Here is an 11,953-nt window from a genome sequence, read left to right as displayed (position 1 = left end):
TAACCCACTGAGCCACCCAGGTGCCCCTACAACATACTTTTTTAAAAAAAGATTTTATTTATTTATCAGAGAGAGAGAGAGAGGGAGAGAGAGCGAGCACAGGCAGACAGAATGGCAGGCAGAGGCAGAGGGAGAAGCAGGCTCCCTGCCAAGCAAGGAGCCCGATGTGGGACTCGATTCCAGGACGCCGGGATCATGACCTGAGCCGAAGGCAGCTGCTTAACCAACTAAGCCACCCAGGCGTCCCTACAACATACTTTTTACTACACTGTATTATTTTCAAAAGTGTAGTAACTCTGTTTTCTGAGTTATAACAGATAACAAATAGAACTTTCTTTTTGGGGGCTCCTGGGTGGCTCAGTGGGTTAAGGCCTCTGCCTTCGGCTCGGGTCATGATCTCAGAGTCCTGGGATCGAGCCCCACATAGGGCTCTCTGCTCAGCAGGGAGCCTGCTTCCTCCTCTCTCTCTGCCTGCCTCTCTGCCTACTTGTGATCTCTGTCTGTCAAATAAATAAATAAAATCTTTAAAAAAAAAAAAGAACTTTCTTTTTGTGTTCCACAGTTGAAATTTTGGCTTGTGTAGATTATTCAGGATTGTAGCAATAGAACAAATGAATCAATTCGATTTTCTTTCTTTCTTTTAATCATGAAAAAACTGTATTTAGATTTAGCCAGCTGGACTCAGTTTAGATGATCCCAATTTTGTTGGCAACTTCCAAAGCATCATAGTCAGGGGCCAGTCGAACGTATGCCTTCTTCTCTCCATCAGGCCTGATTAAGGTGTTGACCTTGGCTACATCAATGTCATAGAGCTTCTTCACAGCCTGTTTGATCTGGTGCTTGTTCGCCTTGACATTCACAATGAACACAAGTGTGTTGTTGTCCTCTATTTTCTTCACGGCTGACTCAGTAGTCAGGGGGAACTTGATGATGGTATAGTGGTCAAGCTTGTTTCTCCTGGGGGCGCTCTTCTGAGGGTATTTGGGCTGCCTTCGGAGACGCAGTCATGGGTCGTCAAAACGTAGGTGATGTGTGGATCTTCTTTTTTTTGTGACTGTGGATGCCTTTCAGCACCACTTTCTTGGCCTTCAAAGCCTTTGCTTTGGCTTCAGCTTTGGGAGGAGCAGGGGCTTCCTTCTTAGCTTTCGGCGCCATTTTTGTGAAAGGGATCAATTCGATTTTCTTGCACATATTGTTTCCTTACAAAGAACCCATTTGTTTACTTTTTAATAGATTACTTAATCAGTGAACTCTGGTGAAATTTCATTGGGATTTCAATGTTTTGGGGTCAAATATTGGCAGATTCTTCTGTTTTCCCCATTTGTCACATCGCTATTGGCAGATAATATGCTACCTGAACATGAGTCTATTTTATATTTGAAAATGGTTATCTTCTCTAAATTATTAGTCTGTGCCAACATTCCAGATGATCACTTTTTAGTTTATTTTTTAATTATTTGTATGTATTTCCCCTATTGTAAGGATGGAAGTTTTCTGTTCCACTTGGTTTTGTATTCCTCACAATGCACCCTGATTTACACGTAGGAGCTGCTCAATCAATATCTGTTGAATTCTGGATAAATGAGTTATTGTTTCCTGTAACATCAGGATGCTTTCGGTTACACAAAGCAAAACACATAGATAAAAGTTACTTAAAACAGTGCTATGCAAAATGTGATCCACAGATGGGTATCAGCACACAAACTTCATTTCTGATCTGTAAGGAGCTAAGTAATTAAGTGTTTAGAAACATTCGTAGCAATTTGAATTTATTGTGACATTCAAGTGTCTGACCGTTAACCTAAGAATTTGTTTTTATTTTACAAGTTTTTGTTTTCAACTGATTAAAAAAAAAAAAAAAGCAAACAGTTTCTGTATTACAGAGTGTTTGAGAAGCCCACATTTTGACACTGTTTCTTATTAGATCTCAGATAACAAGAAATCAAGAGGGGAAATAGATGCTGGGGTTGGTTTCCCCGTTCAGCAATGTTAGGACTGAAGGCTGGTGTTTCTGGGAATCCTTTTCTTCTACCCTGGTAACGATATGCCTTCAGTGGTTCCAAGTCTCATGTTTTCTCACCAAAATACTCATCTCGGATAAGAAAGAGGTAGATGAAAAAGAGCCTTCCTCTCTTGTAGCGATCTTTTCATCTAGAAAGGGAATCTTTTCCAGATTTCTCCCTGTGCTTATTTGACTAGATTTGGGTCACTCGCCCTCCCTCAGTCAATCCCTACAGAACTCTCAAGGGCCAGTTGAGCATGACCCATCCTCTAGGAGGGCTACCTCCCTGCACGAACAGAGCCGGGGTTCCAACAGCAAGGACTAGGGAATGGCTGTTCTGCACATTTCTCTACAGACCTAACATTATCAGAAATTGACACAACCACTGAGGATATTTTAGTAAGTGGGGAGGTATAATAATAGCTCCAGTTGATAGAATGCCTGTCGTCCTAGGTATTTTATGTGATTCTTCATATTTTGTACAACTATGCTGTACATAGCCAGTGTTACTCTATTTCACAGATAGGGAAAGGGAAAGAGAGAATTTAACCATCTTGCCCAAGGTCACATCCCTGGGAGGAAAGCAAAGCTTAGGAATTGAGCCCTGCATCACGAATGTGTCCACCCAAGTTCTTTCTACTGTGCCATGAAGGCCAGTTTTGTTTGATGCCATTGGGTGATCAGGCAGTGCATGTGGTATCAGAAACCTGGGAAGGGCTGACCCAAGAAAGTGACTTGAGTAGATGCCCTTATTTATTTATTAGAAGATTTTATTTAGTTATTTGAGAGAGTGAACAAGAGAGAGCAGGCACAAGTAGGGGTAGGGGCAGAGGGAGAGGGAGAAACAGACTCCCCTCTGAGCAGGTAGTTCAATGCATGATTTGATCCCAGGACCCTGGGACCATGACCTGAGCCACAGGTAGACGCTTAACCAACTGAGCCACCCAGATGCCCCAAGCGATGTTGTCTTTTAAATAGGTAGTCTGGGGGTGCCTGGGTGGCTCAGTAGGTTAAGCCTCTGCCTTCGGCTCAGGTCATGATCCCAGGGTCCTGGGATCAAGCCTCGCATCGGGCTCTCTGCTCAGTGGGGAGCCTGCTTCCCTCTCTCTCTGCCTGCCTCTCTGCCTGCTTGTGATCTCTGTCTGTCAAATAAATAAATAAAATCTTTAAAAATAAATAAATAAATAAATAGGTAGTCTGAACTAACTTAACCTTTCCAAGTGCTCTCTTGTACATGGGTCTATACTTTCTTACCTTCAGGGAGAAGTCACTCTGCTGCTGTCTGAAGATCACCCTGCCCCATACAATGGCTGTCAATATCAGTTGCTGACCCAAGTGTCAAAGGCTCCCTTTCTTGTCACCGGGTTGGACCTAATATGCGGATAGATGTATTCTCTGTAATTTTGCAATCTGAAAGACCACTGCTCAATAAAACTCTTATACATGGTGGATAAGTAGAGCTTGAAACTTGACTAATATGTCAGTACTGTGTATCAGCCACACTGAAGTTTACCTAGGCTTTCATGGACTTTCAGAAACCATCTTGCACCCAAAAGCATGCCAAACACCCAACTTTGAAACACTTCTTTACAACCAAGCTCTTTGGTAAGCTGAAAATTGCTCAGTTTATGGGGTTTTGTCTCAGTCCTATAGTTTTTCATATTCCAATTCCCTAGAAAATTGCTTTTGAGATAAGTTAGATGATATATCTCTGGAGCAGTCCTTTTTTTTTTTTTTTTTTTTTTCATTCTACTGCAGATCTGGGCGTATGATCCTAATTATCTTTGACCATGTTCCTTTCTGCAGGTGAGACTCTGTTCTGGTTAACGCATGCCACATAGCAAAGTTTATAGGGCTGTGAAAATAAGATTTGGAACATTTATGTTTAATGCCCAAATATGTGGATTTTATTACCACTGAAGATTTTAGCATCTATCAAGCTACGTGTGTCCACCTTTAGGTATGTTTTTCTTATCACAGCCGTTTATTGTCAATTATACTCAGTTGTGAGATAGTTCAAGTCAAAATTTTAACATACATGACATTTGATGATTCTCATTAATGTTGCCGACTCTGCCTTTGGATGGAAAACTCTAGCATGTACATAATGTATAATTAAATATCTTCCTCAGATTCACCATTTCATCAGAAGTTATAAAAATAACATTTGGGGTAAAATAAGTCTATCCATCGTCTAAAAATTTCCATGTAGTTTAGGTCACATAAAATAAAAGTAATAATTTATGTTGAAGCACAACTAATGAAAAAAAGTTTAATGAATTAATTTCCTTTTAGCTCATCTGGAGGTCTTCATGCTTTTTCCATTGTTTGGTAACTCAAATATCAAATGTTTATCTTGAAAACATGTTGTAATATTGGTATTGCAATAATGAGGATGGCTATGTTGAAATTTGGGATGTCTTGTGAAATAATTTATTATTCTTCTGAAAAGATTAAAAATTGGTATTAAAAATACAACTGATATTTTTAGATGTCATAGCATATATATTTCTCATATATTCCTAGTGTTGAACATGAAGCATATTTATTCTGTCTCCAAAAAAAAAATCTCAAAGTATTTATAAGGCTGCTTTAATTTTACTTAAAAACAATACAGAGAGTCAAGGTTGAAATTATAAATCAGAGTGGATCTATTTCTACCTGGATTGGAATAAATAAGATTTACTATGACCTAAAGTTGCAACAGAATAGTTCATTACAGCAAGATAGAGCCACAAATGAGGTTTTTTTTTTTTTTTTTACTGCAATAAGCTCTATGACTTGTCTCTTCTTACTATTGTCTTTATGCCTGAGATTTGTGGCAAGCCCAGAAATTGGGAATTTTAGAAAGAAGGCTCTATGTGGGACTGACTCAGGTAGAGAAGTGAGGATAGCTTGGTTTTGTTGTCTGTGATGAAATGTCAGGGTGTGCCTAAGTATAAATAAACCCCAGCTCTCGACTTGTAGTTTTAGGAGGTTTGCAGGGTAATATGAGCTAAGAATTTCACTTACCGTTTATCAAGCCAATAACATAATGCTTTCTTAGTGTTATATTTTCCATGTAGTGCAGAGTATCAAGAACTGTATTTTAATTCTTTTAGGATACCAAGGGTTCCCTTGGTGTGATAGCATAGGAAACGATTTAGAATCTTTTACCTTTTCTTTTTTTTTTTTTTAATTATGCTTTAGAAGTCATCTACTACAATCCCTTTCTTCTGAGAATACGGAACTAATTTCTGCCATCATGTTTCTTCAGTGGGCTGAAATCCTGTGGTTCTTCAGCTTTATTCTCCATAACACTTAGCGAAAGTCCACAAGGATCTGTGGTGAGCCAGGGGCAATTTGCCTCCCTGCTGCGGTTCGAGGCAGGATTTGAGGGGTGCATGTGTTGCTCTGCTTGCATAGCTCAGCCAAGCAATTCATAAGAAGATGCGGCTAACGATGGAGGCAGTAATGGGTGGTTAAGCAATGGGAAGAGTCTGCCCTCCAGCCAGCCTCAGGTGAAGTGGTGGGATCATAGTGTCTTGTGTGTAAGAGGCTCTCAGTAAGTATTTGTTGTACAAGTGAGTGAAAGAGGGACTAGATTGGTTGACTTTGGGAGTGGAAGTGGAGCCTAGATTCAGATCAGTCAATATTTTTTCTTTGGAATTCCAGAAACATTATTATCACAGCTGCGTTCTTAACCTAGGACAGTGGTGCACCCTTCTGCATAGCTAGGGCATTTAGACTTGTGTGAGGACATTTTGGTTATCATGGTTTTTGGAGTGGTGGGGTGCATGGGGGCTACTGGCACTTAGGGGCGATCAAAGGGCTGAGATGTGAATGCCCTTCCGTGAACTGGGAGTCCGGCACAATGAGGAATTCTTGCATCAAATATTAAACAGCATCCCACTGAGAACTGAGTCTCCATCTGAGTTCTTGGAGAGGAAGCTTAGAAACACAAAAGTCATCTCTTTATTAAGTATCCAAATACCTTGTTGGACAGATAGCTTTCAGTCTTGGTAGGCCATTTAGTCTCTGTTGGGACAGCTCAAAGCCATTGTAGCTTAAAAGCAGCCACAGGCAATACATAAATGAATCGATGTGGTTTTGTCTCAATTAGATTTTATTTACAAAAACAGGTGGGGGGATAGATTTAGCTCTTGGGGATAGTTTGCCAACCCTTGTTCCATACTTAAAGAATTACTTGGTTAAAATCCAAGTGTAGTATTTTCCTATATCGTTATTATTGTATTGGTATCAGCCAGTCATTCGAACCAGCTGAGAACCTCTTGAATTTTAATTATCCCAGTTCTGGTTATCCAATAAAAAATTAAGCTCTTTTTCACTTTGTGTCACCTATACATACATCTATACTTCTGTCGAGTTATTCTCCAAACCAAAACACAGACACCTTAAACAGAATAAAGCCTACAAGTGACTCTGTACCATGTAACTAGTTTTTTAGTTTAAAATGATTAGCGGGGCGCCTGGGTGGCTCAGTGGGTTAAGCCGCTGCCTTCAGCTCAGGTCATGATCCCGGGGTCCTGGGATCGAGTCCCGCATTGGGCTCTCTGCTCAGCGGGGAGCCTGCTTCCCTCTATCTCCCTCTCTGCCTGCCTCTCCATCTGCTTGTGATCTCTCTCTGTCAAATAAATAAATAAATAAAATCTTAAAAAGAAATGATTAGCGGCAGGGGTAATAACTATGTTTGACTACCATCGTTTAACCATCAGTTAATTCATGAAACTACACTACAGTTATATTACGTGGTATACTTGCTGCTTTTTCTCCCAAGAATCAAAAGGAGAGTGTCTGTACTGTATTTTCTCCCTGAAATCAAGATGTGTGTCTTTGACATGTTCTTGCTTGCCACTCTATTAATGCCAACAAAATTAATCTTGCTCATATAAAACCAACTTTTGGTAATTCATCTCTTCACTCGTATATCTTACAGTTTGCCAAGAAAAGATGTAAATCTGATCAGTCTGGTTCCTGTACCTGCTCCTTTTAAGATATTTGCCCAAATGTGTAACATGATGACACAAATGTCTGACTGTGGTCCTGAGCTCATAATTATGGATCCAGTAGGGCCCTAGGGGGGTAGGAAGGAGTTAACATAGTCCCAGCTCTTTCCTGCCCTTCTCAAGGACATTAGAGCCAAGGACTGACCTCCACTACACATCCTGTAAACATTTCAAGGAGATGTAGTCACAGATTATCTAAGAAGTTTATGTCTAAGAATGTTTTTTATAGGGTTTTTCTAGTTGAGCTGCCTATTATAAGTAAACCAGGAATTTACATGATATAGAAACCTGAAGAGTGATAGTCATAGGCGTTCTTTATCTCCATGAGGAATAAAATATAAAAACTAAGAAACCCTAAACTTTTTTTCCTGAGACAATTTGCGCAGGTGCGCGTGCATGCATACACACACACACACACATACATACACACACACACGTGTGCGCAGTACTCATCTGTTACTCTGAGACCAAATTGTGTCCCGTTCCAAAAAAAGAATTTTTTGGAAACTGTGATAGATCAGGGCTCTTGAGATTACAAGTGTGCCTGTAGTTACTTTTACTGTCAAAGAGGAACAATATCTGACATTAAAGTGATGAGAACAGATCTTAATTGGTACTAACTGTTGTTACTAGTTACTAATGGAACTCAAATTCAATTTACACTGAGGCTATGGGCATTTTATGATTATTATTTTTTAAAGATCTTGTTTATTTACTTGAGAGAGAGAGAGAGAGCGAGCATAGGGAGCCCAATGTGGAGCTCCATCCCAGGACCCTGAGATCAGGACCTGAGCTGAAGGCAGAGACTTAACCAAACTAAGCCACCCTGGCATCCCGAGATGGGACATTTTAAAGGGAGAAGGAGGGAGTGGGAGTGAGCAGAGGTTTTGTAAAGTCAAGGAAGTGAAAAATTATAAAAAAGCAGGAACTGGGAGTTGGTCCCTGTGAATCCCTTCTGGGTTCGCCAACTGGCATGTATGGAAGTCCATCTCCTCCCACAGAGACTGGGAGACACATATGTTCGGGTGTTGCCTGGAACAAACAGTAAATTTTTTTGTCAACATTGAGTTTTCTCAGGCAGGCACTTTGAGGAGGATGAGGGTCATCCTAGGGATGTGACCTAGACCTGTTAGAAACTGTGTTAGTTTAGGTCCTTTTAGGTCAAACAAACTATGTTTGTTTAGGTCCTTTTAGGTCACAGTGGATGGGCCTATTCAAGAAGCAGGCTCAGAGGAACCTGACTAGAGTTTTCAGACAGACCCTTTGTCACTACCCTTCACTCATCCTTTGTGAGGTTGGATGCTATCTAGGATCTATGATTCCCTGACGTCAGCTGTCATGATATCATTCTGGGACTCAGCACTGGGAAAATTCAGTTGGGCCTGAGACTTCTTTGAGTTTTTCCTGCCATTTTCCCCAAGCTGTAAGCCTACTACTTCAGTTGTCACATAATTACTTCAGTTTTTTTTTTTCTTCTTTTTTAAACCATATACTCTTGTCTTTTCCAGTTTAAAGGCCAGTTTCATGAGGAACTAGTAGAGTAAATCTAGGTGCTATGAAACATGGTCAAATATTATTTATGTTAAAGGAGTAGAGTGTTTTGTAACTTATATTTAAAGTATCATTTAGTATAATTTAGTGAATCACAGTATACATTTTTTTGTCTTCATAGAAGACAAAAACTTCTCTAATACTAATATTAGTATAAAATGATTTCTGTGACTATTACCATAATGTGAACCTTGTAATTATTTTAATGTTGAAATCAAGAAAATACATTGAACAATATTCACTCTTCTGAATTTTGAATCTTACCATTTATTTTGTTGGAATTTTCTATGACTTTTTAGATGCTGAAGAAGAATAGCTATTCAAGGCCATAGCTCTGTAGGCCTTAGCTGTGTAGAGACTCAGGGTGTCTTTTCCCTGGGTTTAAATAGGACCCAATCAGTTGGAAATGTAGGAAAAAAAATTCAGATTGAAGAGCATGGAAGGTTACTAGTGTAGGTCTATTATGTCGGTTCTGATTTTTATTTAGTAAGTTAGTAATTGAGGAGAAGTATTTTAGAATGGTGACAAAGCTCTACATTGCTAAGCAACATCACTGGGCTTAACGAGAGAAAACTAGAAATAAAGCAATTATTGTACTTCATATGACCTTAAGCTTTATCCTAATGACCATTTATAAAAATTAGAGATGGTGTGCTGTGCACTATGCATATGCTTCATATTAATTTTCCATTTACCTACATATTCAGCTTTGTCTATTAAAATTACGTTTTTTGGTGTATGTATTAGGTTGACATATTTCCCAGTTTATTAGTTCATCTATTCATTTCAGGCACTATTCCATAGAGTGCTAAGGAAAGTTAAAATTAAAAGGCTAGGAATTTATAATTACTAGCAGTCATGCTTAAATAAATGGGAATGGCAATTTTCAAAGCTTTCTTCAGTAGGAATAGGTTTGAGTTATTTAAGTCAATCATCACAATAAAATAATTATTTTGACTGTGTTTATTTTATTTTTTTAAACATTTTCTTTATTTGAGAGAGAGAGAGCACAAGCTTGAATGAGGGTAGGGAGACACAGAGAGGGAGAAGGGAAGCAGACTCCCCGCTGAGTTCAGAGCCCAAGGTGGGGCTCAATCCCATGTTCCTGAGATCATGACCTGAGCCAAAGTCAGATACTTCACCAAGTGAGCCACCCAGGTGCCCCTGATTCTTTTAGAATTCAGCTAGTATTTCTACAGTTTATTTTCAATGGTTAATAAATGCATATTTTCTATTTTTCTGAATTTTATCTTTCCTAGTATTCCATACTTTTACCACACAAGATACTGTTCTTTTGATCTTTGACATGCATATTTTTCTTTTGATTTGCATAATTTAATGAATTGTTAATGTTAATGGTAGTTGAATTTTATTGATCACTGAATTTCAATTTTAATAATTATGTATAGAATACACTTTTCAAGAGAAAATGCCCCCAAACTACTTTTGAAAATCAAGGATAAATACTATTGAGTTTGTCATTAAAGAATAAGTGTATTTCAGCTAAGTTTTTAACGAACCTGCAAACAGTATTGGGTAGAATATTCTATACATAAGATAGCTCTTTCTTAGGGTATTTTCTGAACTGTGTAATTATTAGTTTGTAATTCAATAGGAAGAGATTCGTATTTTTGAGCATCTGGTTTTCTCCATTATTAAATTTAGACCTGCACAGGTTTGTGGAGATGCATAGAAGTGTAAGTGGATGAGTGTTATTGATGATGGCTGTATCAGCCACGCAGACTTCTGACCCTTCTGGGCAGTCGAGTGTTGCAAACTCTCCCTCTGTGGGCTGTGGGTTGTGGGTGATGACTGACCTCTTTCACTGGAAAGGAAGATAAGTCATTATCCTTCATGTGACATAGCTTGTGTGGTATTAAAATTTATCATCTTCTCTGATACCATCTACTATATGGTCATCTTTAAAGTTGAGATGAAATTTATTTGTATAAAGCTATTTCCCCAATTAGAAATCCAAAACAAGGGGATTTAAATCTTCTTTTGATTTATGGAAAGGATTAAGATAAGTTAACATGGGCTTAGGATATGGCCTTGAATAAAATTTACTTTATTTATTTTTTTAAATCCTGCTTTAATTACCTGTAGACTTCTGCTTCTGGAAGATGAAGTGACCAATATTGAATTACTCTTTTGACATAAACAAGTATAACGCTGGGCAAAAGAGATGAGGCAGTGGTTTTCAGGTGTCAGACATCACTTAGTCCAGGACTGTGACCTTGAGAGAAGAGACACTGTAGGGTGGGTGCTTCCTGAAGGTGAAACAGGGGCCTCCTCGGATAGCAGTGGTGACAAGTACTGGGGACTCAGGACTGAAATTTGTGGAGCCGAATGTAGAGAGAGACCGTGGAACTAAGGAATTGGTGTGATTATGTCTCAAGACACTGGCTGTGGACTGGGCCACACGCACTCATAGTAAGGCTCGGTGTAGCCGAGCACAGAGAGGCTGCTGCAGGACCAAGAGATGAACATAGAGATGATGTCCTACCGTCCTAGGAGCCACTGGATTTCTTGTGGAGCACCATTCAGGCAATTGGTACCACCAAAAGCCATGTTCAGGAGTAAGAGTCATTACTCTAACTAAAATAAAACAAATAGTGAATAAAACAAAACAGACCTGCTATATAAAGCATAAAACCATTTGTGGCAGGATACAGAGATCCTGCCACTAGTGTAACAAATACCAATATCCTTTAAAGGAGGACAGTGTAATTCAGACCCCACATGACTTGACTCCATGATTGCCAGAATAAAAAAAATATATATTAGATATTCAAAGAACCAGCACAATAAATAAAAACATGATCCAAAATTTAGAGGAAGCGTAGACAACAGAAATAGACTTCTGGTTGATTAAAGTATTGGAATGAAGAGACGAAGACTTTAAAAACTCTATTATAACTCTGTTCAAGAATATTTAAAGGAAAACATGTCAATGATGCATGAATAGAATTCAGCAGAGAAATTAAAAGTAAAAAAAGAACCAAACAAATTCTGAAACTTAAAAGTAATACATCAGAAATGAAAAATTGCTGTGATGGGCTTATCAACAGATTACTCATTAAGAGAAAAGAACTTAAAGAAAAACCAATAAAAAGTGTAAAACCTTAAGGAAAGAGATGAAGTATTATAATAAAAAATGAATAGAACCTCAGTGACATGTAGAGCAATATAAAATAGAGAGAAGAGGATGAAAAAAGAGATAATATTTGAAGAAGCAATGACAGAAGTTTCCCGATGTTATAAAGAAAAATCAACTTACAGATTCAGGAAATTAGTAAAGCCCAAGAAAAATAAATACAAAGAGAACCAAATGTTATAATCAAACTGTTGATTACCTAAGATAAAGTCTTCAAAGAGGCCAGAAAACAACAAC

General features: G+C 38.6%; 1 pseudogene; it reads right to left on the bottom strand.

Annotated features, from left to right (window-relative positions):
• Positions 1–686: 686 nt before the first annotated feature.
• On the bottom strand, positions 687–1,155 carry LOC122903955 (annotated as a pseudogene).
• Positions 1,156–11,953: the final 10,798 nt, after the last annotated feature.

This window comes from Neovison vison, chromosome 4 (genome assembly GCF_020171115.1).
Source record: "Neovison vison isolate M4711 chromosome 4, ASM_NN_V1, whole genome shotgun sequence".
Classification (NCBI taxonomy): domain Eukaryota; kingdom Metazoa; phylum Chordata; class Mammalia; order Carnivora; family Mustelidae; genus Neogale; species Neogale vison.
The sequence above is the reverse complement of the archived record's forward strand: the minus strand, read 5'-3'. Positions and strand labels throughout refer to the sequence as shown.